We start from the raw sequence: 26,350 nt of genomic DNA on the forward strand, positions 1-26,350 counted from the left end.
CGTCTCTGTAATGGCCACAACATCGAAGTCCCAGGTACAAACCAACGCTGCAAGTTCATCTACCTTATTTCTTATACTTCTGGCATTGAAGTATACACACTTCAAGCCACCTTTCTGTTTACAGGCACCCTCCTTCGAAATCTATGCCTTGTTCCTAACCTCCCTACACTCAAGGTCCTGTACCCTGAAGGTACAGTCCAGGTTCCCATGCCCATGCAGAGTTAGTTTAAACCCTCCCAAAGAGCACTAGCAAACCTCCCCCCAAGGATACTGGTGCCCGTCAGGTTCAGGTGTAGACCATCCTATTTATAGAGGTCCCACCTTCCCCAGAAAGAACCCCCAGTTGTCCAGGAACCGGAATCCCTCCCTCCTGCACCATGCCTGTAGCCACGCATTTAACTGCTCTCTCTCCCTATTCCTCGACTCTCTATCACGTGGCACGGGTAACAAACCAGAGACAACAACTCGGTTTGTTCTAGCTCTGAGCTTCCAACCTAGCTCCCTGAAAGCCTGCCTGACATCCTCACCCCTCTTCCTACCTATGTCGTTGGTGCCAACGTGGACCACGATCTGGGGCTGCTCCCCCTCCCTCTTAAGGACCCGGAAAACACGATCAGAGACATCACATACCCTTGCACCTGGGAGGCAACATACCAATCGTGAGTCTCTGTCGCCCCCACAAAACCGCCTATCTGTACCCCTCACTATTGAGTCCCCAAGAACTATCGCTCTAACTTTCTCCACCCTTCCCTTCTGAGCAACGGGGCCAGGCTCCGTGCCAGAGGCCTGAACCTCGTTGCTTACCCCGATAAGCCATCCCCCCCCCCACAAGTATCCGAAACGGTATACTTGTTCTTGAGGGGAATGACCGCAGGGGGTCCCTGCACTGGCTGGTTCCTCCCACTCCCCCTCACTGTCACCTATCTGTCTATAACTTTCGGTGTAACTACTTCCCTAAAACTCTGATCTATGACCACCTCTGCCTCCCGAATGATCCGCAGTTCATCCAACTCCAGCTCCAGTTCCCTAACACGGTCTTGGAGGAGCTGGAGATGGATGCACTTCTTGCAAGTGTAATCAGCAGGGATGCTAATGGCTTCCCTCACCTCATACATGTTGCAACAGTTCGATACAAACTGTTTCAGTGGCTTTATTACGTGAGGTTTATCAAACTATGAGGGGTATCGATAAGATGAATAGGCAAGGTCATTTTTCCCCAGAATAGGGGAGTCCAAAAATAGACAGCATAGGTTGAACGGGTAGAAATTTAAATGGGACTGAAGGCGTAGCCTGTTCATGGTTAGGATGGTGCGTCTGTGGAATGAGCTTCCAGAGGAAGTAGTGGACATTGGTGCAATTACGGCATTTAAAAGTCATTTAGATGTGTACATGAGAGGAAGCTTTTACCAGGATTCGAAGGGCAGGCATATGAGACTACTTCAGTTTAGGATATCTGGACGGTACAGACGGATTGGACTGAAGGGTCTATTTACATGCTGTTTGATTCTATCAAAGCAAGAAATTAGTGAACAAAACTTGTCCTTCTGAAATAAAAAAGTCAGTTACAGATTAGTCAGGATACTTCCATCTCAAAGTGGACACTGTTGGAAATTGGAGTCTGTTTTAAACTAAATTTCCTAGTATTGACTGAGGAGCATGAGAGTGCATCTAATTGCAAATGCAACAGCGATGAGCTCTCCACAGTTTGCACAAAAACAATCACACAAACACACACGCAGACACAAAGACAGACAGACAGACACACACACACACACACACACACACACACACACACACACACACACACACACATTCACCCTCTCTAATCTAATTGCCCACTGTCCCTCGCTCGCTCCCTCTGTGTGTGTGAATGAAAACAAAAGGGAAGCATTATTAGGATCACTGAGGGCAAGATGTCCCATTGCGATTATCAACAATTTCTCTGGTGTTACATGCTCCCGTTCCTTAGTGCATTGTTTGGGAAAAGAAGCGATTTGCTTTCTTGGAAGAACGGCAAATAATACCTCAGTGAAGGCGGGCATCATCCTGGCAGCATGAGCATCTGTCCGTGGTCATTGGATGAAAGGGTTCAGGCAAGTGATGGACACTGCCAAGAGTGCCATCCCCCGATGTATTGTCAAGGACATAGAGGATGTGTATTAGATAGAGAAAGAAGGTGAGTGTGTGAGTGAGAATGTGTGAGAGAGAGAGAGTGCGAGAGTGTGCGTGAGAGAGGATCAGAATGTGAGAAAAAGAGATGGTTAGAATATGACAGAGAGTGGGTGAGATTGTGCGAGTGAGAGAGAAACAGAGATGGTGTTTGTGGGAGAAAAGGTGAGAACGTGAGATAGAGAGACGTTGAAAGTGTGTGTGAGAGAGAGGGTGAAAATGTGTGTGTGAGAGAGAAGATGAGTTTATGAGAGGGCAAGTGAGTGCGTGAGATACATAGAGAGAGGGCAAGATTGTGAGACAAAGAGGGAGATGGTAAGATCAGGAGAGCAAACCACAATTTTCCATGGAGAAGAACTGGATTCCCCTCTCTGAGGCTGACTGATGAACAAAGACTGTCCGTAATTATGTCGACTACCAGGGGCTGGAAGAGATCAGGAACGAACACTCCTCTCCTGCAACTACACTTCGGTGTTTCCCTGCATTCTACACAACAGCTGTAGAACCAGTAAAACACTCTCAGCTGGTCCAGGTGGAAATTGTCCTGCTTTATCCTACTGATTCTTGTATTGAATCTGAAAATTCTTGATGAAGTGAATAAATCTGTCAGTGAGCTGTGACCACAAACTTCCCAAACGTGTCAGCAACAGGCCGATGAAGGACGGAAGATTTAGTCAGAGGCAAGGGAGAACTTGTCCTGATGCGCCAGCAATTATTTCTTTCATAACCAACATCACCTGGTAAAATTAAACTCGATGTGGTCACGATGGTATTGTTGTGGCATCATTTCGGAGCTGAGAGTGCTCTTCCATGTTCTCAAACAGTTGGAGGCGTTGGATGATGAAAGGATGTCTCTGGATAAGGGCAGGATGATGTGGTCATTAATAGACAGCAGGCACTCATCATCAGAGACAGACCGAATTATACAGGACAACCTTGTTTCGCCTGAGACTGGTGGGTGTCAGGGGTCACAGAGTAACATTGACAACTGAAGGTGCACCCAGATACTGTTCCGCCTTCCATCCCCACATCTTTTGTCACGATCTGGACACTGGTAAGGACTGTCCCGGTGCCCATCAGGATGGGGTTCCCCAGTTCATACCACCTTGACCAGTCAAGCCATGCATCTGGGTGCTGGCTGTGCCACTCTGGGGTTGGAAGCTGGGGAGATTGTGCCTGACTTTGGGGGCAGTGCCCGAGCTGTGGCCTGGTGGTAATGGTGTGGTCAGGCTGACATTGCGGCCCTTCAGGCTGTGGAAGTGGGTGATGTGAAAGCGGATCTCCAACTAGTGGACCATAGAGCAGAGTCTGCTGACGGTGAGCACAGTTTCAATGAACAGTAAAGCCATAAAGACCAGGTTCACACCGTACCTCTGGGGCAACACCATGAGCTGCTGGTCACAGCAACCGATCAGCGTCATAGGGATGTGCAGCAGCAAGCTTATCAACCAGAAACCAGCCAACTCGGTCACCGGCCAAGAGATGGGGACAGGGCACAGGGAGGGGAAATAGAACAGGGAAGGGAGGAGAAAACCAGAAAGACTCAATCACAGCAATTACAGCACGGCCAGCTCCAACTGCCCTCTGCACGGTCCAGTTGCCCGAAGCCCCATTCCCTCCCCCATTCTATCTCTTCCCATTCCCCCAAAGACAACCCTTCCTGTCCCCTCCTTCCACCCGCTCTCCATCCTCTCTCCCATCCCTATCATCTCCCAGTCCCGTCCCCAAAACTCATCACCCCATCTCATTACCCTTCATCCCTCCCACCTCCATGAACTCCTCTCCATTCCAACTCAGTGTCCTGTGGACCTTTTCCTGGAGGGTGCCGATGTAACCCTGGTAAAGACGGATCACTTCAACCAGGGAGATGAGGGTGAGAAGGGCACACAGCACGATGTGGTAGGAACTGCTCAGCACTTGGTACTGGATTTGAGGGAGGCCACATCGGGTGCAGCAGATGCAGTAAATTATATGTGTGGAGGTGCAGGTGAATTTGTGACAGATATGGAAGGATCCCTTGGGGCCTAGGACGGAAGTGAGGGGGGAGGTGTGGGCGCAAGCTTTGCATTTCTTGCGGATGCAGGAGAAGGTGCCGGGAGTGGAGGTTGGTTTGATGGGGGTGTGGACCTGACGAGGGAGTCACGGAGGGAGTGGTCTTTCCGGAACACTGATATGGGAGGGGAGGGAAATATATCCTTGGTGATGTGGTCTGTTTTAGATTTAGATTACTTACAGATTTAGATTTAGATTACTTGCAGTGTGGAAACAGGCCCTACGGCCCAAAAGGTCCACATCGACCCGCCGAAGCGCAACCCATCCATTCCCCTACCTTTACCCCTTTACCTAACACTATGGGCAATTTAGCATGGCAAATTCACCTGACCTGCACATCTTTGGAGAGTGGGTGGAAACTCCCATTAATTATATATGGTTTATATCCTGCTCCCCCAAGTCGTTCTAAACTACATCACTACTCAAGTGCCCGAACATGAATTATATAAGATTAATGTTTTGCACTACCTCCGCCCTCAGTTCCACAACAATACCCAAAGTTCTACTATTAATTACATAAGAATTATGGCCTACACACTCTAGGTCCCTGTGTTCTATAACACTAGCCAGCACAAACTTTCTTTCAAGGGGAATTATACCCTACACTCTCTAGTTCCCTGTGTTCTACAACACTACACAAGGCACTGAATATTAATTACATCAGAATTATGTCCAACACTCCCTAAGTCCACGTGTTCTACAACACTACACAAGCCCTACCATTCATTATAGAAGAATTATGTCCTATAACCTCTCGGTCCATCTGTTCTACAACACTACCTAAGGCCCTACCATTAATTATATATGATTTATGTCCTGCACCCCCATGTCCTTCTGAACTACATCACTACTCAAGTGCCCGGCCATTAATTACATAAGATTTATGTTTTGCACTGCCTCCGTCCCCTTTTCTACAACAATACCCAAAGTCCCACCATCATAAGCAAGGATGTACAGATCTCAAAGACGTACAAAGAGGCATACAGGTTATATTGCACAGTGCATGCTGTCGGTGAGAGAAACGTTGGCAAGGTCAGCGATGTATGAGGCTAGAGAGAGACCATTCATTATCATAAGGGCAGGGAAGGAGCTGTTCCTGAACCTGCTGGTGTGTGTGATTAGACTTCTGCAACTCCTGGCTGATGTAAGAGGTTGTAGGAGATCATTATCGGGGTGTGATGGATCCTCAATGACGTCAGCCACCTTTCTGTGGCAGGGGGCTGTGTAAATGGAATGTATTGGTTTGAAGATCGGCTTGTACATTGCTGATGTTGTGAAACTTGAAAGTGTTCAGAAAAGATTAACAAGGATGTTGCCAAGGTTGAAGGATTTGTGCTTCGGGGAGACGCTGAACAGGCTGGGGCTGTTTTCACTGGAGCATCGGAGGCTGAGGGCAGCCTTATACTTGTTTCTGAAATTATGAGAGACATGGATAGGATAAATAGAGAAAGTCTATTCCCTGGGGTCGGGGATTCCAGAACTAGAGGGCATAGATTTAGGGGGATTTGGGAAAGATACAAAAGAGACCTAAGGGTAAACTTTTTCACACTGAGGGTGGTACGTATATGGAATGATCTGCCAGAGGATGTGGTAGAGGCTGGTACAATTGCCACATTTAAGAGGCATTTGGATGGGTATATGAATAGGAAGGGTTTGGAAGGATTTGGGCAGGGTGCTAGCAGGTGGGACTAGATTGGGTTGGGATATCTGGTCGGCATGGATAGATTTAACTGAAGAGTCTGTTTCCATGTTGCACATCTCTATGACTCTATGATTCGATCTGAATTGAATGCTGCCCCTGTGGTCTTCTGAAAGAAATAGATTTCATGATTTTGTGACGATGGTGGTATACTCGTGCAAGGTTTCTGCTGAGCTCTTGAACATAGTCTAGTCCACAATTTACATGCAGTTTCTGAGAATGTCTTCCACAGCATCGGACCAACATTGTACTTCCTTTTGTGAAGGGTTCTCCCGTTTCAGTTTCTGCTTGTAAGCTCGAGGAGAAGCACAGTGCTGTGATCTGATTTTCTGTGGTGTGGGAGGAGTAGCAGTGGTAGGTGTCTTTGGTTGTTTAGCAGTTGTCCAGAATGTTCGATCGTCTAGCCAGGCAAGAGATGTGGTGCTACTTTGGCAGTATTCTCTTGAGGTTGGTCTGGTTGAAGTCACCAGCCACAATGAATAGGGCCTCGGGGAATTATATCTCTGGAGTGCTTGTGAAGGTGTAAATCACATCGAGGACATTTCCTCACATCCACATGGTTGGTATGAACATTGCTGTCAGGATGGCAGAGGTGAATACTTGTTGTAGGAATGTAGTAGGAATGGCATTTTACTATGAGGTATTCTCGTCCGGGAAGCGATGGCTTGCCATGGTCGCTACATATGATCACCAGGCGGTGTTGATCAGGAAGCATACCCTCTTCGTCTTCAGCCTCACCCTAGAACTCAGTGTGATCCATGCAATGTTTGGAGAATCCGTCAGCTTGTAGGGTGTAGTTGGGAATGCTGGGGTGAGCTGAGTCTTTATCAAGCAGTGCACACAGTAGCCCCTCAGTTCGTTTTGCAGATAAATCTGGATCTGAGTTCGTCCATTTTGTTTTTGAAAGCTGCAGAGGGGCGTGTCATCAGGAAAATGCTGGAATCTATTATAAAGAAAATCTTTATACATTTGGAGACGTATAGTCTGATTAGAACATGTCACCATTATTTAACAACAAGGGACAGATTATTTGGTAAACTCCCATTTTGTGGTACTGACACTAATCAGGGAAATAAAGGGACTTGTTTTTGGCAGACGCTTGGCTTTTCAATAGGGATTATGTCAGGTGCCACAAAAAAGATAAATACTTAAGCTTAAAAACTAAAGACGTTCATGCTGATACATTAGTCTGAGTGAAGAATTGATTAGTGATGCGAAGCACAGCATTACATAAGATGAAAAATGTATTCAACATTCTCCCTTCCATTTTTGATGTTTCTGACGAACCTTAGTTAACTTATTGCAGAGTATCAGAAACTGGTGGAACTGTAGCCATCATGGCTGAAAGTTCAAATGTAGAAGAAGTTCCAGTTGATACCAAAAGAAATTGAAACCTTATGCTGATGGTTTCACAGAGTCTTTTAAATAGCGGTTCTTTTTTGATAAACAGCCTATTATTGTGCAAGAGCCTTCAACTTTTGCAGGAGGAAGCAACAGACAGGAGTTGAATCGAAACAGGGAAAGGAATGACTGTCTTGAGTAACACGACAGTAACAGGTGGAGGAAGCTCTTGGAATCCTGGAAGTGTCAGATATATATTTGGTGTTGAGGTGGATCAAGAAAAGGACTTTGAGCAGAGTCTGCAGAATAAGAGCAGGGACCATGATGTCAACTCAAGTGGAATGGAACCTTTGACTCAGGGGTGCTGTAAATTGCTGTAAGGCAAGGAGGGCAATTCTTTATTTGACAAATTGTACAGTTAGCAGAATTGACAATTCTGCACAGACCTGGCCAGCTCCTGTGTGGTTTATGATCTCCCTGATGTTAGATAGTTGCATCTCCAGGATAAACGTAAACATCACATAGCACCAGGTTATAGTACAACAGGCTTATTTGGAAGCACTAGCTTTTGAAGTGCACTTTCTCCCTTTCAGTCAATTGAAAGCTGCTGTGCGTTTTTTTTTAATGCCGACTTTGATTAATAAGAATGGAGCAGTTTCCAAATAAGGTTGCTGATACAAAGTAACACTGGATCTGTTCTGCCTGATTTTCTGTCCAATGTGTTTCCAGTGTTATAAAATCATTGTTTTCATATTTTGGCAAAACCTTGCTGACCCCTTTGCATTCATTAAACTTCCCTCTCTATATAATAAAGCATATTTCCCAGATTGACACTAATTTCTCTTGCCTTTCCCTTAAATGTTTTTTAAACAACACATTTAGACATGTAACAACATAGCTTGTAACATGTGGGACCCAGACCTGGGTCCTCTTGAACAGAGGCAGAGGCACCACCACTGTATCACAAAGCTTGCTGAATTCTTTCCAAGACTTTGTCTTTAATTATAACCTTTCTGCCTGCATTGTGCGCTCAAATTCTCATAACAAGTAAAACTGCTAGTTGTCCTCCCGAAGCTGGGAATTGATAGTTGTACCAAAATCTAAATGAAATGGATTATATCCTCCCACCATGTACAATGATTTCTTAACGTGTACAGATCACACCGCTACGGGTGATAATAATTTACACTAGCAATTGCCAGCATTTTGTTCAGCATGGTTCATTTCACATATCCATAAATATAAGTGCTTTCTACTGCCATACTCTGATTTGGGGAGGTGATGATTTTGTGGTATTATTGCAAGAATGTTAATTGAGAGACCTAAGTAATGTTATGGGGACCTAGATTCGAATCCCGCCATGGAAGGTGGTGTAATTTGAGTCCTATTTTTTAAAAAAACCTGGAATTCTGCATGTGATGATGACCATAAAAGCATTCTTGATTGCCACGAAATCATTTTGACCTTTAGAGAAGAAAACTCATGATTACCTCATGTGACCTACTTATGAATCAAGACCTGCAGCAATGAGATTGCCTCGTAATTCTCTAACATTTAGCAGGTTTAGTTCATCTGTTTGAAGTCTTCAAGATATTAACAGAAAATGACAGTCGATAATGACAAACTGTGTCTACTGTATGTGGAATTTTGGAAATAAAGAGCATAATCTGAGAATTATGAACAGACTGTTCACTTCCAAACAGAAAGGGTAGTAAATCTTTGGAAGTCTCTTCCACAAATAGTGACAGTACATGCTGGATGAGTTGCTACTTGCAAATTTGAGGCAGATACTTTTTGGTTAAGCAAAGTTGTAAAGGGATATGGGTAATGCTCGATATGTGGCAATCGACCACAGATCAGCCATGATCTCATTGAATGGTGGAACAGGCTCAAGAGGCTGAATGACCTAATCCTGTTGCCATGTAAGCAGCCTTCTGGGCAATTGTATTTTTCTACTTGTTCTGGACAGCTGGATGAGGTACAGTTGAATGAAGGTTCTAACTACAGTCTGATGTTTTCCAACAAATCATGAGCAGCTTGGGATGAAAACAAACTGAAATCAATAATGTATCATCCGCAAACATGAGAGAGATACTGGGAGCATATGTCCAAATTTGGGAAGTTGCGCTGATCAAAGAAATGGGGAAAATGCAACAGAGAAAGAACTTAACGTAAGGACTGATAAACAGAAAATAACAGGAAGGGATAGAGAATGCAGGTCTCAGAGCAACTCAGACAAAATTCGAGGTTACAAAAATAATAAGCTGACAAAACTTAAGGTATGCATGTACCATTCAATACAAAGCAAATGAGCGAGCACTACAAATTGGGATTTTGCAGTAAGGTCAAGCTGGTGGTGCTAACTGAGATGTGGCTGTAGGTGACCTATATTGGGATGTGACTATTGAGGAGAATGAGAAAGAGTGGAGGAGTAGCTAGTATTGGTACAATTGAGAGGGGATACCTAAAAGTGAGAAAATCAGGACATAGAAGCAGCCTGGGTGGTGATCAGGAATTGTACAGACAAGATGTCACTTGCTGAAGTTGTGCACAGGGCCACTAACAATAACAACATGGTTGCACTGTGTAACAAAGAATAAATAATTGAAACTCACCAAAGGGATGTGACAGTTAGCATGAGGAATTTTAACCTCTGCATAGATTGGAACAATCAGAGAGGGAAAGATAGTGTGAATGATGAATTCGTGGATGCTTTTAGGGCAATTTCTTTGACCACATGTTTTAGCATCAAACAAACAGCAGGTTATACTAGACCAGATTTTGACCAATGGAATAAAATTCATTAGTAACCTCGTAGTGAAAACACTCTAGGTAGTAGTGCCCATTATATGATTAAAGTACTGATCAGGTTTTCTCTTTAGTCCTTTTCCAGAACATTTTCAAGATGTTCACTCACCCTACCCTTAATTATAGATTCCAGTGCTTTCTCGAAAGTAGATGTTTGGCTAACTGATCTCTAATTCCCTTTTTCTGCTGCTTCACGTTTCTTTAATAGCAGAATGACATATATAATTCAATCTAACTAACGATTCCAAATTGAGAGAACTTTGGAAGATTATTGTCAGGACATCGCAATGTTCTCACCAATCTGTTCATTGGCACTATTTTTTTCTTTGTTACTATTATTATACGTATGTTAATTTTGGTGGCACTGTTCCATATATTAGTTTTACTGGATTATCTGACCACATTAATTTCTGCCTCAAATGTAAGTAAATATAAGACTAATTCAAACTATTCTTTCAGTCTGTTCATCATTCTTTTATGTGGGCAGTATCTGCACTATTAATTTTCAGTTGCTCCTGCCCAATCTCTTTCCCTAATATAATTACAATGATTCATGTGTTGATTTTAATATCCCTTCAAAATCCCGTTTTTTTTACATTTTGTTACAGTTCTCAACCTTTTCTTTTAACTTAACCTTTTCTTTTAGGATATTTTCCAGTTTCCAGGATCTGTGGTTAAAGTATTGCAAACATGTACAGCATGGAAACAGACACTTTTGTCCAACTCGTCGATGCCAACCAGTTACCCTAAATTAATCCAGTCCCATTTGCCAGCAGATGGCCCTTCACCACCCTCCCAACCCTCTATTGATACACCCATCCAGATGCCTTTTGAAATGTTGCAATTGTACAAGCATCCACCAAACTCATTCCATACATGCACCACCCACTGCATGAAAAATGTTGCCCCTTAGGTCTCTTTCAAATCATTCCCCTCTTACCCAAAACCTATCCCCTCTCGTTTCGGACTCGCCCACGGCAGGGAAAATACCTTGTCTATTTATCCTATCCGTGCCTCTCATGATTTTATAAAATTTATAAGGTCACACCTCAGCCTTCTGTGCTCCTGAGAAAACAGCCCCAACCTATTCCACCTCTCCGTCCAGCCCTGACAACATCATTGTAAAGCTCTTCGCAATACCATTCTGAGTACGAGACCAGAATTGCACATCATATTCCAATCTCCAAAGTGGACCAGCCAATGTCCTGTACAGCAGCAACATGACCTCCCAACTCCTATATTCCATACTCTGAACAATAAAGTAAAGCATACCAAATGGCTTCATCACTACCTTATCTGCCTTCAACTCCACTTCCAAAGAACTGAGAAGCTGCATTCTACAGTCTCTTTGTTCAGCAACACTCCCTAGGACCTTACCATTCAATGAATAACTCCTGGCCAAAGTGCAGTACCTTATATTTATCTAAATTAAACTCCATCTGGTACTCCTCAGCCTATTGTCTCATTTCACCATGATTATGTTGTACTCTGAGGAAACGTTCTTCACTGTCCACTATGCCTCCAATTTTGGTGTCATCTGCAAGCTTACTAACTTATGACTCCCATGTTCATATCCAAATCATTTATATATTTCCGAGAAGCAATGAACATACCACCGCTCATTGTGGCATACCACTGGTCGCAAGCATCTAGTCTGAAAAACAACCTTCTGCCACCACCCTCTGTCTTATATCTAAGAGACGGTTTTGTTTTCAAATGGTTAATTCTCCGTGTATTCTATGCAATATGATTTTGCTAACCAGTCTACCATGAGGAACATTGTCAAATGCCTTACTGAAATCCATATAAATCACGTCCACTACTCTGCCTTCATCAATCCTTTTCGTTACATCTTCAAAAAAACGCAATCCAGTTGGTGAGACATTATATCCCACACACAAGCCATGTTGACTCTCCCGTATCAGTCGCTGCCTTTCCATATATGTGTAAATCCTGTCCCTCAGAATTACCGCCAACAATTTGTCCAACACTGATGCCAGGCTCACTGATCTATAGCTCCCTGACTATCTTTACCACTTTTCTTATATAATGACACCATGTTCGTCAACTTCAATCTTCTGGTACCTCCCCTGTGACTATCAATGAAACAAATATCTCAGCAAGAGCCCACCAATTACTTACCTATCTTCCCATAGTTCTAGCGTACACCTGATCAGGTCCCAGGGATTTATCTGCCTTTGTGTGTTTCAAGAGATCCAACACCACCACCGCTGTAATATGGACATCTTTCAAGATGTCACCATCAATTTCCCAACACTCTTTATCTTTCATGCCCATCACCACAGGAAACACTGATGCAAAATTTTCATTTAGTATCTCCCCCATCTCCTGCTGTTCCAGACATTGGCTGACTTGTTGACCTTTGAGGGTCCCTGATCTCTCCCTAGTCACCCTTTTGTCTTCGTGTATTTATAAAATCATTTTGGATTATCATGAACCTATTTGCCAAAGCCATCTCATGTACTTCTTGATGTTCTATTTAAGTATACTCCTATTGCTTTTATACTCTTCTAAATATTCACTCCATCTCTGCTGACTATACCTGCCTTATGCTTCCTTCTTTTTTCATGTCCAAAACCTCAATTTCTCTAGTCATCAAGCAGTTCCTACACTTTCCAGGCTTGCCTTTCATCCTAATAGGAACATACTGTCTCCGAAATCTCCTCGTCTCATGTTTGAAAACTTCCCATTTTCCAACCTTCCCTTTACCTGTGAACATCCGTCCTCAACCAAGTTTTGAAATTTCTTGCATGTACTGTCAAAGTTGGCCTTCCTATAAATTTAGTACTTTAACTTTTACGTCGTGTCTAACTTTTTCCATCACCATTTAAGAACTCGTGAACTTGCGGTCACGAGCAACAAAGTGCCCCCCCCCCCCCAACCACCACCACCACCACTGACACCTTCGTCACCTGTCCTTTCTTACTTCCAAAGAGTAGGTCAAGTTTTGCACATTTCCCAGTCGGTACATCCACATACTTGTTCACATTTAACAAATTCCGCTCCATTCACGCCCTTTCCACAGTGGCTGTCTAATCTATATTTGGAAACTTAAAATCCCCTGACCGTAATCGCCTTATTATTGTTACAGATAAGAGAGACTTCCTTACAAATTAGTTTCTCAATTTCCTGCTGAATGTTGAGGGGTCTATAGTACAATCTCAATAAGGTGATCATTCCTTTCTCATTTCTCAGTTCCACCCAAATAACGTCCTTGAACATATTCCCAGAAACATCATCCCTCAGTACAGCAGTCATGTCTTTCCGAATCAAAAATGCCCCTCCTCCTCCTCTCTTCCTTTCGGTTTTATTATTCCTATAGCATTTCTATACTGGAACATTAATCTACCAGTTGTGTCCATTCCTGAGCCAATTCTCTGCATTTGCTGTTTCCCCCATCCCCTGCCTTCCTCTGCCTTCCCTGTTATGCTTCTTGCATTGAAGTAAATGCAGTTTAATTTATCAGTCCTACCTCATTTCCTGCCTGGTACCTGCCTGCCATGATTGTTTGACTTGCTCTTTTTCCCAACCTTACAAGCCTCAGACTGATCTCTTTCCTCATTATCTCCATGTGCGACCCACGCTCCCCCCCACACCGCTTTCCAGTTTAAATCCTCCTCAGCAGCTCTACGAAATCTCCTTGCCAGTAAATTAGTCCCCTTCCAATTTACGTTCACTACCTCATAGCATCAGGAGTAATCCTAATATTACTACCTTCAAGAATCTGCTTTTTAATTTCCTGCCTAGCTTCCTATATTCTACCTTCAGAATTTCATTTTTTTTTTGCTTTTTATGTCGTCAGTTCAGATGTCTACAACAACCTCCTGCTGGTAATGCAGAAATAATCATCAGTAACATTGAAACTCTCCCTAACCTCCGACATCCGACAAGAAAAGGACAACACTCCACTCAAGGCCATCTTTCCTCCTTAACAATCTACATACCCATTCTGATGCATTCCATCCTAGATTCTTAAAAGAAATGGCCAGTGAGATAGTAATGTGTTCATTATTAAGTCTCATTCTGTTTTGGGAAGGTTTCTTTACTTGTGAAACTAGCTCGTGAAACTCCTTTATTCAAAAATGGAGGTAAGCAGGAAACTTCAAGTTCCTTAGCTTAACGTCCATCATCAGAAAAATGTCAGAAGCTATCATTAAAGAGATTATTCCTGTGCATTTGCTTAAGTTCACAACCAACATGGTTTCGTTGCAGAGAAATTACCTCAAAGTAATTTACTGGAGTTGTCTGAAGTCGTAATTTGAAATGTAAATAAAAGGGAACATGTGGACATAGTATGAATTTCAGGAAAGCATTTGATAACAAGCTAGAAATTATGGCAGAAAGTAAAAGATGTGGTGTGGCAAGTAACATATTGGCATAACTAGATGATTTGATGAGTGTTAGTGCTGGAAAGGCACAGCTGGTCAAGCCACATTCAAGAAGGACAGTCGACGTTTCAGATATGATCTCCTCATCAGGAGGCAAGACACAAGAAGATTGGCTGGTTAACAGGAAGCAGAGAGTACGAATAAATGGTTTTTGTTCCATCTGGCAGGCTGTCAAGAGACATGTACCACAGGGGTCAATGATGGAAGCTCAACTATTTGCAGTTTTACCTTCATGATTCAAATTAATGAACTGAAAGTATGGTAGCTAGGTTTGCTGATGACACCGGTAAGGTAGGAAAGTGAGTTGTGAAGAGGATGCCAAATATTAGTGTTTAAATTAAAGCACAAGGGATTTGGGGTAGTGTATTGAGATGGAAATAAAAGTGTTTGGCAGACAGGACGCAATAGGAATAAATGGCCTTTGTTTTCAATGGCACACAGTGAGCAGGGCTCTACCACAAGAATCGGTACTAGGACTGCAGCTTTCACAGTAAGTATTAATGGTTCAAACGAAAGAGTTCAATGTAATATTTCTAAATTTGTAAATGACACAAACCTCAGTAGGACGGTGAGCTGTGAGGAGATTGCAGAGATGCATGGATAGAATGCTTCTACCTCAGTACCTCAAGGAAGTAGTTAAGACTTCTTGTATCAGACTTTTGGCATAAGAGCATCACTGCCAATGTTAGCACTTATTGCCAACCAACATGGTTTCGTTGCAGAGAAATTACCTTAAAGTAATTTACTGGAGTTGTCTGAAGTCGTAATTTGTGATGTAAATAAAAGGGAACATGTGGACATAGTATGAATTTCAGGAAAGCATTTGATAACAAGCTAGATTTTATGGCCATGAGAGGATGATGACGAACTGCTTTCTTGAACTATTGCAGTCAGAGTGATAAGCGTACTCCCACGTTGTTTTAAGGGAGCAAGTTTTTAAACCCACTGATAGTGAAAGGATAGTCTGTATAGTTACAAGTCAGGATATTATGTGACTTTGGGAGGGAGGTTTGATTTGCATAAAACAATATAAAGTGGCACAGGAATGGGTTGTTTGGCCCTTTTAGCCTCCTCTTCCATTTAATAAGATCATGCCTGATTCAATATTCCTCACATTCACTTTCCTGCCTTTTCACTGTAACCCTCGAATCTCCGACTGATGAAGAATCTATCTCAGCCTGAAATATATACAAGGAGCGGAGAGAGAAACAGGCAGACAAACACTGACCAAAGGACAGAAAGTAAAAGAAAATATTTGGATTTCCAACAGATATCAGATTAGGGCAGTCTTCAATTTTAAAAATTGAACAGATGATCGGTGAAAGAGTTTGGAAGTTAAATTGTGAAAAGGATGTAAGGGGTATTCAAATTGAACGATGTAGAGATGTTAAGGCAATGGGTTAAACTTTGTCCGATGCAGTAAAAAGTGAAGACTGTGATATTTGTCAGGAAAAATCAATAAAGAGACTTCCGTTTAACAGGACATTTTGTAGGACTCTGAGGTACAGAGGGGGAGTTGGGTGTCCTGCCATATTACTCCTATTGACTTTATCTGCAGGGGAACAAGTGATTAGTAATCTAATCAAGGGGCTCGGATGACTTATATTAACATAACAGACACTGGGGATTGATTTACAGTATTTAGTCCACTGGAGGTATTTGGGGTGTTTTATAGGGACCAGCGAGTGAGACAGACAGGAGTTCTTCGCAAATAGGATAACAGATATATGGGAGGAGGCTACAGACTGGAAACTAGTGGAGGGGACCACAAGTGGTCTACATACTCAATAAGAAATATCTGGTAATGAGATATACATGGGAATGCACGGCAGGGATAGTTGGCCTGAGGGGTGACAGATTCGGTTTAATTTAGATAAATGTAAGGTGTTGCATTTTGGTAGGGGCATTCAGGGTGGGATGTATGCAATTAATGGTAGGGGTCTGGAGACTATTGCAAAACAAAGGGACCTAGGGGAGCATATGCACAGTTGCAAAAGTGAAGTCGCAGTGGTAAAGAAGACACTTGGCATGCTTGCCTTCATTGGTCAATGCATTGATTACAGGAGTTGGGATGTCATGGTGCGGCTGTTGAGGGCATTGAATAAACCAGATTTAGCATACTGCATTCAATTTTGTCTTCCTGCATAAGAAAAATGTTGTTGTACTTAAAAAGAAGCAGAAAAAAATATACAAAATTTTGTGGCTGGGATTGGAGCGTTTGAGCTATAGGAAGATGCGAATAGACTGGGGCTATTTTCCATGCAGTTTTGAAGGCTGAGGGGTGACCTGATAGAAATTTATAAGCCCATAAGTGGCAAGGATGGGTGAATCGTGAAGATCTATTTTCCAACAGCAGGGGTGTCCAAAACTAGACGGCATAGATTTACGGTAATGGGTGGGGGATTTAAAAGGGACCTCGAGCAAATTTATCATGTTGAAAATGGTGCATCTGTGGAACGAACTGCCAGCTGAATTGGTGGATGCTTGAACGGTATTTGGATGGGTATATGAATTGGAAGGGTTTAGAGGAATTTGGGCCATTTGCTGGAAAATGGAAATAGATAATTTTAAGATGTGTGATTGGCATGGACCTGTTTCTGTGCTGTAGTACTCTGACTCAATGACTTCGCCCTGAGAGCTCTGAAGGATGTCCAAAGACTTTTAACATTCTGAGAGAACAAAATCATCCTCATCTAAGTCTTAAATTGCTGTACCTTTATTCTGAGATGACTCCCATGAGGGGAAACACTCTCTCAGCATTTATTTTGTCAAGCCACCTCACAATCCTGTATGTTTCAAAAAAATCGCCCCTCCTTCCTCGAAACTCTAGTCAATGGAGTCGGAATCTGTTTAATCGTTGTTTATAGAATCATCCCTCTGGACCAGGGATTATTGTTGTGCACTACCACCATTGAAATAATATATTTCTTTGAACAAGGGCACCAAAAGTGCCCACTATGCTCGAGAAATGACACCACTAGTAGCTTTTATAGAGAGTAAAGCAGTAACACTTCCTGACAATTACACTCTAAACCCTTAGAAATAAAGATCAACATGCCGTAAGTTTTCCAGATTCCCTGATACAACTATATGTAAGTTTTCTGTAGGAGCAAATTACTGCTAATGCTGGAATCTCTACAAATGGTTTTGCTGTGATGTTATAGTTGCGTTCAGCGAAACCTCACTTAATAGAAGTAACAGGGCCTAAGCAAAAAGTGGGGTTCTGAGCGAACCAGCAGAAAAGAACCACTCACGCTCGCACAAAAATCACCTAACGATGTAATGCAAAGTGTAACACATCATAAATGGAAGTTGAAATCATATTTACAAACAAACAAAAATACATTTAACGCATTAATGCATTAAAAATAGAAGAAAGCTGCTCTTTTTAGTACCTCTGACAGAAAGTTGCTCTATTGGCAGCTAACATTAGTGCAAGTGCAGAATGGCATAAAAACTGGACCCCACATCGTTCATGTGTAGAACAGTGCAGAGATTTCAGCACGCACATCTGCGCATGTGCAGGGCGAAGTGCACAACTGATCCCTGCTCAAATCGTGCTATTGCAATGTTCTCTCAAATACTTTTTCCTAATTCTTCAGCAATGTTATAGACAAATCATGCTGCAAAAACGCACATTATATTGGAATTACCTGTACTGAAAACAAAAGATCACTGTGGGTCAGGCAGCTTCCATGGAGAGAAAGCAAGTTAACGTTTTGAGTCGAGTTGACTCTTCATCAGAGTTGAAAACATTAGATTGCTTTCCATGGATGTTGTCTGAACCGCTTTGACCTCCAGTGCAAGCTTTCTTTGTTCATTTACACACTTGTTTTGCAGCTTTCCTTCATTTAAATCGTACTTTGTTGTCTTGTTCTTCCTTCCAAAGTGAATGAATTCTCAATTCTCATATTCTACTCTACTTGTTAACTTTTTGCCCACTTACAGAACCTATGAATATTTCTCTGAAATGTTTGTATTTCCAAGTTGCCTTTCCATCTATTTTCATATTTCCAGCCAATTTTGCTGCAGTACATTCACTTTTTTCCTCCAAGTTCATGATACACACTATCTATGTGAACCTCACTAGTTACAGTTACCCGTTTGTCAAAAAACCCTTACGCCTACTTGCTTTTTTCTGCCCATTAGTCATTTCTCTACCTGTGCTAATATACTACGTCCAACACCTTGTTCCTTGTTCTCCAAAAGTGTCTCCCCAGATTCATTTTCTCAGAAGTCTATGTTCACTTTGACCTTTCTTTTCCTCTTCATGTATTTAAAGAAGCTCTTATTGTCAGATTGCTTCATTAGATTACCCTCATGATTTATTTTCTCTCTTTTTAGTCCTTTTTTGCTGGGTTCTGAATTTGTCTCAGTCTTTAGGGCTGTCACTAATTTTTGCCTCCTTAAAAGATTTTTCTTTCAACTTTGTATTCTCGTTAACTTCCTTGGTTAGCCATGGTTTGTTTATCTCTTCCATGGATCTTTTCCTCGTTTCTGGGATATATTTTTCAGATAACCATGACTTCCTCCGTAAATGTCTGCTACAGCTTGCTTACTACTCTTTCGAGCTAATCTATTCACCAAGTCCACTTTAGCTTACCCTATCTCATTTCAATGTAATTCTCTTTAAGTTAAACACAGCTGATTCCGACCGATGTTTTTCATTCTCAAATGGAATATTAAATTCTTTTATGTTCTAAACACTATTTTTTGGAGATTATTTACACTGAGATCGTTTATTAAACCTGCCCCATTCTCACATGCAGGATATGCTTCCTGGGAGACTCTATTTGTCCCCTGTCTTTGTTGTTCTATTTAGCAGAGACCATTAAGTGTAGAATATTTTGAAAGTTTCTGCAGTGCCTCTTGTAAATTCTACATAGTATTCTCATTGCGCATCAGTTTGGATAGATTGAACAAATATGTTGATTAATTTAAAACTGGTCAAGTAGTCTGTTTTATCTTGGATGACGTTCACCTTCTCTGACTGTCGTTGAAGCTACATTTATTGTAGACAGCCATGAGAGTTTGATCACACTCCGTGCATAACCTGCTAGATGGGCAGGCTTTGAGAGGAAGTGAAAAGAAAAGAAATCTCAACTCAATATACAGTTCCAATTTCCCTGCTCTGAATCATACGATGATTGAGTTGACTTCTATTTAAATGGAGCAGCCAGGATGATATTCAGGGATTACATGTCCAGCGGAGTTTTTTTTAGAGCTAGTCTAGCTGGAACTTGCTTAATTTAATATTAATAGTCATTTAGTACCACAAGCCATTCTGCACCAGCATGGACAGCTCAATTTTTTAAAAATCATTCATGGATGTGAACGTATCTGGGGAAAACTTTAAAAAAATTTCAGATGACTTAGAAGAATTAAGTTAGAATTGCATACAGGAAAGGGGGTATTCTAAAACTCAAAAAGGATGTTTACAATTTGGTGAAGTATGACGGTAGGTTGTAAATGAGGTTCAATATAGAGTAGTGTGAAATCATGCACTTTTGTAGTAAGAACATTGAAAGACAATGTAAGGCAGAGTAAAATTCTGATTGGATGCTGGAGCTGAGGAACCTGAGTGTACACGTACATAGATTGTTGAAGGTAGCAGCCAGGTAGGGAGAACTGTAAATAAAACATGACATTCGTGGCTTTAATGATAGAGACAGCGTGCAACAACAGGGAGCTTATTTTGAACTCGGGCAGCTTGTGCGCACATAAGATCTCAAGTGGATTATTATATACAGTTGTGGGTGCAACAGCATAGGAAAAATATAAATGTATTGGTAGTGGAGAAGTATTTGCAAACATGGTTCCAGAAATAAGAAATGCCAGTGATGTAGGCAGATTGAAGAAATTGGGGCTGTTCTCACTGGAGAGAAGAAGGCTGAGAGGAGCTTTGATACAAATTTGCAAAACTGTGAACAGGCTGGGTAGAATAGGTATGTAGACACTGTTCCCTAATATAAGAAAAGCGATCAAAGGACATAGGTTTAACGTGATGTGCAAAAGGTACAGTGGTGGGATGGCACGGTGGCTCAGTGGTTAATACTGCTGCCTCGCAAAACCAGGGACTCAGATTCGATTCCAGACTAGGGTGATTACCTGTGTGGAATTTGCACATTCTCCACTAGTTTGTGCTGGTTTCTTCCAGGTTCTCTGGTCCTCTCACAATCCACAGATGTGCAGGTTAGGTGAATTGGCCATGCTAAATTGCCCATGGTGTTTAGGGGTGTGTAAGTGAGGTGCATTAGTCAGGAGTAAATATAGAATAATAAGGTAGGGGAATGGGTCTGGGAGGGTTGGTGTGGACTTTTTGGTCGAGGGACTGTTTCCACACTGAAGGGATTCTACTAAAAAAATGAGGCAAGGTTGTTGAGATTTCTTTTTGCACAGCAAGTAGCTAGGATATGGAATGTACTGTCTGAAAATGTGGTCGAGTCAGGTTCAATTGAGACATTTAAGAAGCCATTGCATAATTATTTAGATAGAAATCATGTGCAGGGCTAATTGGGGAGTTGGGACGTGTAAGGCAGTTAATTGGCACAGTAGAATAGGATGGTGCTGGAACAATGGCCTCCCACTATGCCATAGCAATTCTGTGAATTTAAAAGAAATTCTATGGATGCAAAGTTCTGTTGGGAAAGCAGAGCTGAACAAAATTTAATGAAAGTTTTCTTCAAAAACGAAGAACAAGTTATGAAAATTCTGAAACTGAATACTGATATATGCCCTTGATTATCTATACTCCAAGACATTAAATCCCATGGAAATGGTGCATGCGTGAGTTGTCATCTTTCAAAATTGTGCAGATTCTGGAAATTCCAGCAGTTTGAGTGTTAAATCGAATGCTATGGTTTAAAAATACAATCAAATCAAGACTTTTACGGGACCATTTGATACACTGTGTTTGCAAAAGCTCCCATCATCTCGGCGTATCTCTACAATTCTCTAAATTCATCACTTGGAAATACATATTCAGCTTGCTTTTGTAACTTCCTATGGGATCAGCCTCTAACATCTCCCAGGCAGCACATTCCCAAATTCTAACAATTCTGGGTAAAGATGTTTCTCCTCGTATTGCTCCTATCTCTTTTGCTGGCCTTCTTGAAATTGTGGACCTTAGATTCTGACATTCCATCTCGTGGAAATAGAATGCTGTCAAAAATGTTCATCATTTTGAACACCTCAATAAAGTCACCACTTAACCTTCTCTGCTCCAAGCAGTACATTCCAATTTCTCGAATCTTTTCTTATATCTAAAATCTCCTGTTCCTGCTTTCTTGCCAGTAAATCTCCTTTGCACTCTCTTCAGGGCTTAAATAAGGTGCCCAGAACTGAATGCCATACTCCAAATGTGGTCGAATCAATGATTTGTAGAGGTGTGGAATTACTTCCTTGTTTTATAGTCCGTATTTCATGAACAAACCCAAGGATCCTGTGACCCACCTTAACAACCTTTTCAACCTAGCTGGCCATCTCAGAGACAAATGCATGAGAACCCTGATGTCTCTCCATTCCTGTACACGTCCCAAAGTTGTACCATTGAGCCAATATTTCCTCATCATTTTAACTTGACTCGAATGCATTATCTCATATTTCTCTGCAGTGAAATTTATCTGCCAGGTGCCAGCCAATTTGGCCAAATTGTCAATGACCTTGTTAAGTCACTCAGCAACATCGTCACAATTCATTATTTTATTTGGCTTCATATAATATCCAAATGTACAGATTTTGCCCTCAAAACCAAATTCAATAACTTATATAAATCAGAAAAAGCAAGTGCCAAGAAGGGTTACACCACCTTCAATGCCTCACCAGTCTGTGAAATGTGTCATGAAGGAGAAGAGGTGAACTATATCCTTAAGAGAGAGCAAGCTAGCAAGGACTGATTGAAAGCACAAACCGCCCTGAACAATTTCAAATATAATACTTGGTCGAATCTATGGTAGGAGTTGTGTGGTCATGGAACGAAAACGAATTCAAATTCTGTAAATCATGCCCCAGATACCAAAATCCAAATGAATTTAAATATTACTGTTTGGGATAAAATCAAACCAATGAAATGATCCAATATTTTGGGATATAAAACCGATCATTTTGAACAGCTAGGGGGAGAACTGCCAAGAAAACAATAACATAGTTCGCTAACCGAATAGCTATCTGAAAGGTACCTGTTCATATGAAAGACCTGTGAAGCAGAATAGTGAAGAAAAGACGACATAGAAAAATCTGCAGAGGAAGGTACAAAGGGAAGATTCGACAGCAGGCTGGTTTTGAAATTTGATTTTTTTTTGGAAATCTTAATTGTTTTTTTTTAACAGACCAGTGTTGTAGAGTGGGAGGTAAAAGATAGGTTTAAGAGAAAGGAGTTAATAGTTGTTTAATATTTTCTTTTGGTGTTAAAAAAATGTTGATTTTTACTTCAAGTATTGACCTCTGGGATAGTTTTTTGCCTCTCAAAATTTAACGGATTACGGACCGAGATGTGCTTTTCTGCTGGTCGGGTTTAAATGGCAGAGTGGTTTACCTCATGTCAGAACAAATACACTCTATTTCCCATATTTTAGCCAACTCATTGCCCAGGACCTATCAATCCCAAGCATTTCTAATTTGCTAACTAATCTGCCATGTGGCACTGTATAAATTGTTTTCTGAAAGTTCACTACCCTCATCTACTGCTTCTTTCCTATCGTCAAAGAACTCGATTGAATTTCAGACTCCAACTTCCCTTGAACCAACCACGTTATTTTTTCTGTGCATATTTACCCTCTACTGTATGATGGCTTCTATCAGTTTACACAGTATTCATGTCAAGTTGACAGGTCTACAATGTCCTGCATTATCTTTTGTCTCTTGTATAAGCATTGACGTCAAATTTATTATCTTGGAACTAATCGTGTGTTCACAGGAGACTGGAAAATCTACCTGAGATGTTTTAGTGTCTCTACTTTCTCTATCATTATACTGCTCAGTTGCTCAAAACCCACAATTTCAACAGGACCCTTACCATTATTTTCCAATATGGTAAAGACAAAAGAAAATCACTTATTTAGTGCCTGAACAGTGCCTTTGCTTCAGTGAGCAGTTTGCCATTATGCGGATTGTATCTTTTAGGCCTCACTGTACCCTTCACTAATCTTTTACTAATGTGTTTGAAGAACTTTTTTGCTGTTTGTTTTAACACAGCTTGCAACCCTTTCTCCTGCCATCCATCTCATTTATCATGCTTTCTCTCAGCCTTTCATCTTCCAGTCTTAGCACATCACCAGCATTTGAACTATTGTCCCTGATTTCTTTTGCTATTACTATTTCAGTTTGCTTCACATGCTTCCTTTTTCTTCCTTATTTTCTCATCAGTGTCCTTAGCTATTCAAGTTGTTCTAGCTTTGGATACCATGTATTTATTTCTCATGAATATGTACCTAGCTTGCAACCTGTTCATCTCCCATTTGAATATCTCCTATTTTTCATCCACTGCTTTCTATACCAAAATGCACTTTCGGTTAAACTGCTCACGTTCAACTTTTAGGCCCCTAAGTTTAACATAAATAGACTATTTCAGAAATTTCTCTTTCATGCATCACAGTATTTTCTTCCCTTCCACGTTCACTTCATACCTTGAGGGTTGGTACCTGTGTAGCTGTGGAGGAGGGACTGTTCCACATATCCTACAAAGAGACAGGCGCAGCTCGGACACGAGGCAGGTATCGATTCCTATCCGTCTGTTTTGTAGGAATTGGAAGTATTCAAAAGAAAAGTTATTAACAGTGGTGATCAGTTCCAAGAGTGTCGGTGGATAGATATAGTTGGGTCTGCAGGGGAGGGGGATATAGATGTAGAGAGACTGGATGTCCACGGTGAAGGTGATGTGTTGGGGGCCGGGGAATTGAAAGTGTTGGATAAGATGGAGGGCATAAGAGTATATGAATATGGGAATGTTAAAGACGTGACAGGGCTTGGGACTGGCGACTACTGTTGAACTGGAGTTTGAAGTTGGGGTAGAGATTGGCTCTGTGGAGTAGGAATGGCCGTGTGATGGGTGATGATAACAGCAGAAGCAGCACAGTCGGCAGATTCCATGGAAAGTGGCGTGGTCAACAGCATAGGTGAAAGTGGCGTGTTTTGCGTCATTCATGGGATGGCTTGGTCAGTGGAGACTGCAAGGCGGTGTCAGAATGGCACCAGGATTGACATTCGCATTAGTGACATGGTCGGCGGCAGAGGCGGAAGCAGTGGCTAGTCTCTGCAGGGGCTTTGTGGTCGGTGGGATCAGCGGAGGCGGAGATTGCAGATGTGACATTATCAGCAGCATCTGTAGGGTTCAGGCATGGTGTGTGGAAATGGGGTACCTGGAGTGATGGTGTGGTTAATGGCATCTAGAGGATTCAGGAGGAGTTTGGGTGGATGGTTTAGAGTGGTCAAGGAGGTCTGGGGGTAAATGTATTCTTATGAAGTGATTGAAGAGCTTCAGAGTGGCGGATATGACCAGGGAGAGGGACCCACTGAGAACTTTGTAAAGCGAGGAGGGAAACCTCTTCAAGGTGGGCATCTTTGGCAGAGGTAGATATGTGGAACAATCCCAATTCTTCAGCTACACAGGCACCATTCCCCATCTTTTGCTTAACTACATTGATGACTGCGTTGGCACTGCCTCATGTTCCCACAAGGAGCTCAAACAGTTTATCCTTGTCCTCAAATTCATCCTGACGATCTCTGACACCTCACTCTCCTTCTGGGACTTCTCAGCCTCCACCTCTGGCAAACGGCTGAGCATTCAAATCCACTAACTCCCACAGCTATCCCGACTGCACCTCCTCCCAGCCCTTTCCCTTCCAAAAATGCGATCACATGCTCTCAATTCCTCTGCTGTATCTGGTCCCAGGATGAGCAATTCTATTCCAGGATATTTCAGGTGTCTTCCTACTTTAAGGACTGTAATTTATCCTACCCAAGTGATCAACAATGTCCTCAACTGGATCTCTACCATTTTCCATACCTCTACCCTCAAACCCCTCTTCTCCACAACAACAACAAGGATAGAGTCCCCCAGTCCTCATATACCACCCCACTAATCGTGAAATCTAACAAATCATCCTCTGCTATTTTCATCACCTGCAGTCTGACCGTACAACAAAAATGATATTTCCTTCCCCACCCCTATCCGTTTACCTATCAGAGCTGCGTCCATTTGTTTTCCTATTTTAAAGAAATGGGATGCTTGTGAATATAGGAGGACTGGTTAGGAAGTTTGCAGATTACACCAGAATTGATGGTGTAGTGGACTGTGAAGAAAGGTATCTTAGAGTACAATAGTGCCTTGATCTAATGGGCTAAAGGATGGAGATGGCGTTTCATTTAGATGAACATGAGATGTTGCAATTTGATAAGGCAAATCAAAGCCAGTTTCATATGCTTAATTGTAGGATCCTGGGGACTATTGCCGAAGAAAGAGACCATGGGTGCAGGTGCATTAATTGTTGAAATTGGTGTCGCAGGTAGACAGAATTGTGAAAAAAAGGTTTTCGGTACACTTGCCTTTATTTATCGTTGCTTTAAGTATAGGAATTGGGACATCATGTTGCAGCTGAATCTGTGTGTGAGGTCTGTCTTGCAACTGGCATGCATTGTGACATGTAACGTCATTTAGTGACACTGGCAGCACACAGCAGTCATAATTTTGTAGAAAGACAAAGTAACACAGTGGAGGCAGTCGGAATGGTATCTCTGAGTCTCTACCTCTTGTCTCAATACGTGCTGTTGCTTGCAGATAGTTCTTACAAATTGTTTAATTTGTGGATCCTCGATCCTCTTTTCTCGCCACAACATGCCCAGCAATCTCATTGCTCTGGTGTCATTCACCCTTATG

The sequence above is a fragment of the Hemiscyllium ocellatum genome, chromosome 40 (assembly GCF_020745735.1).
Source record: "Hemiscyllium ocellatum isolate sHemOce1 chromosome 40, sHemOce1.pat.X.cur, whole genome shotgun sequence".
In the NCBI taxonomy this organism is placed as follows: Eukaryota; Metazoa; Chordata; class Chondrichthyes; order Orectolobiformes; family Hemiscylliidae; genus Hemiscyllium; species Hemiscyllium ocellatum.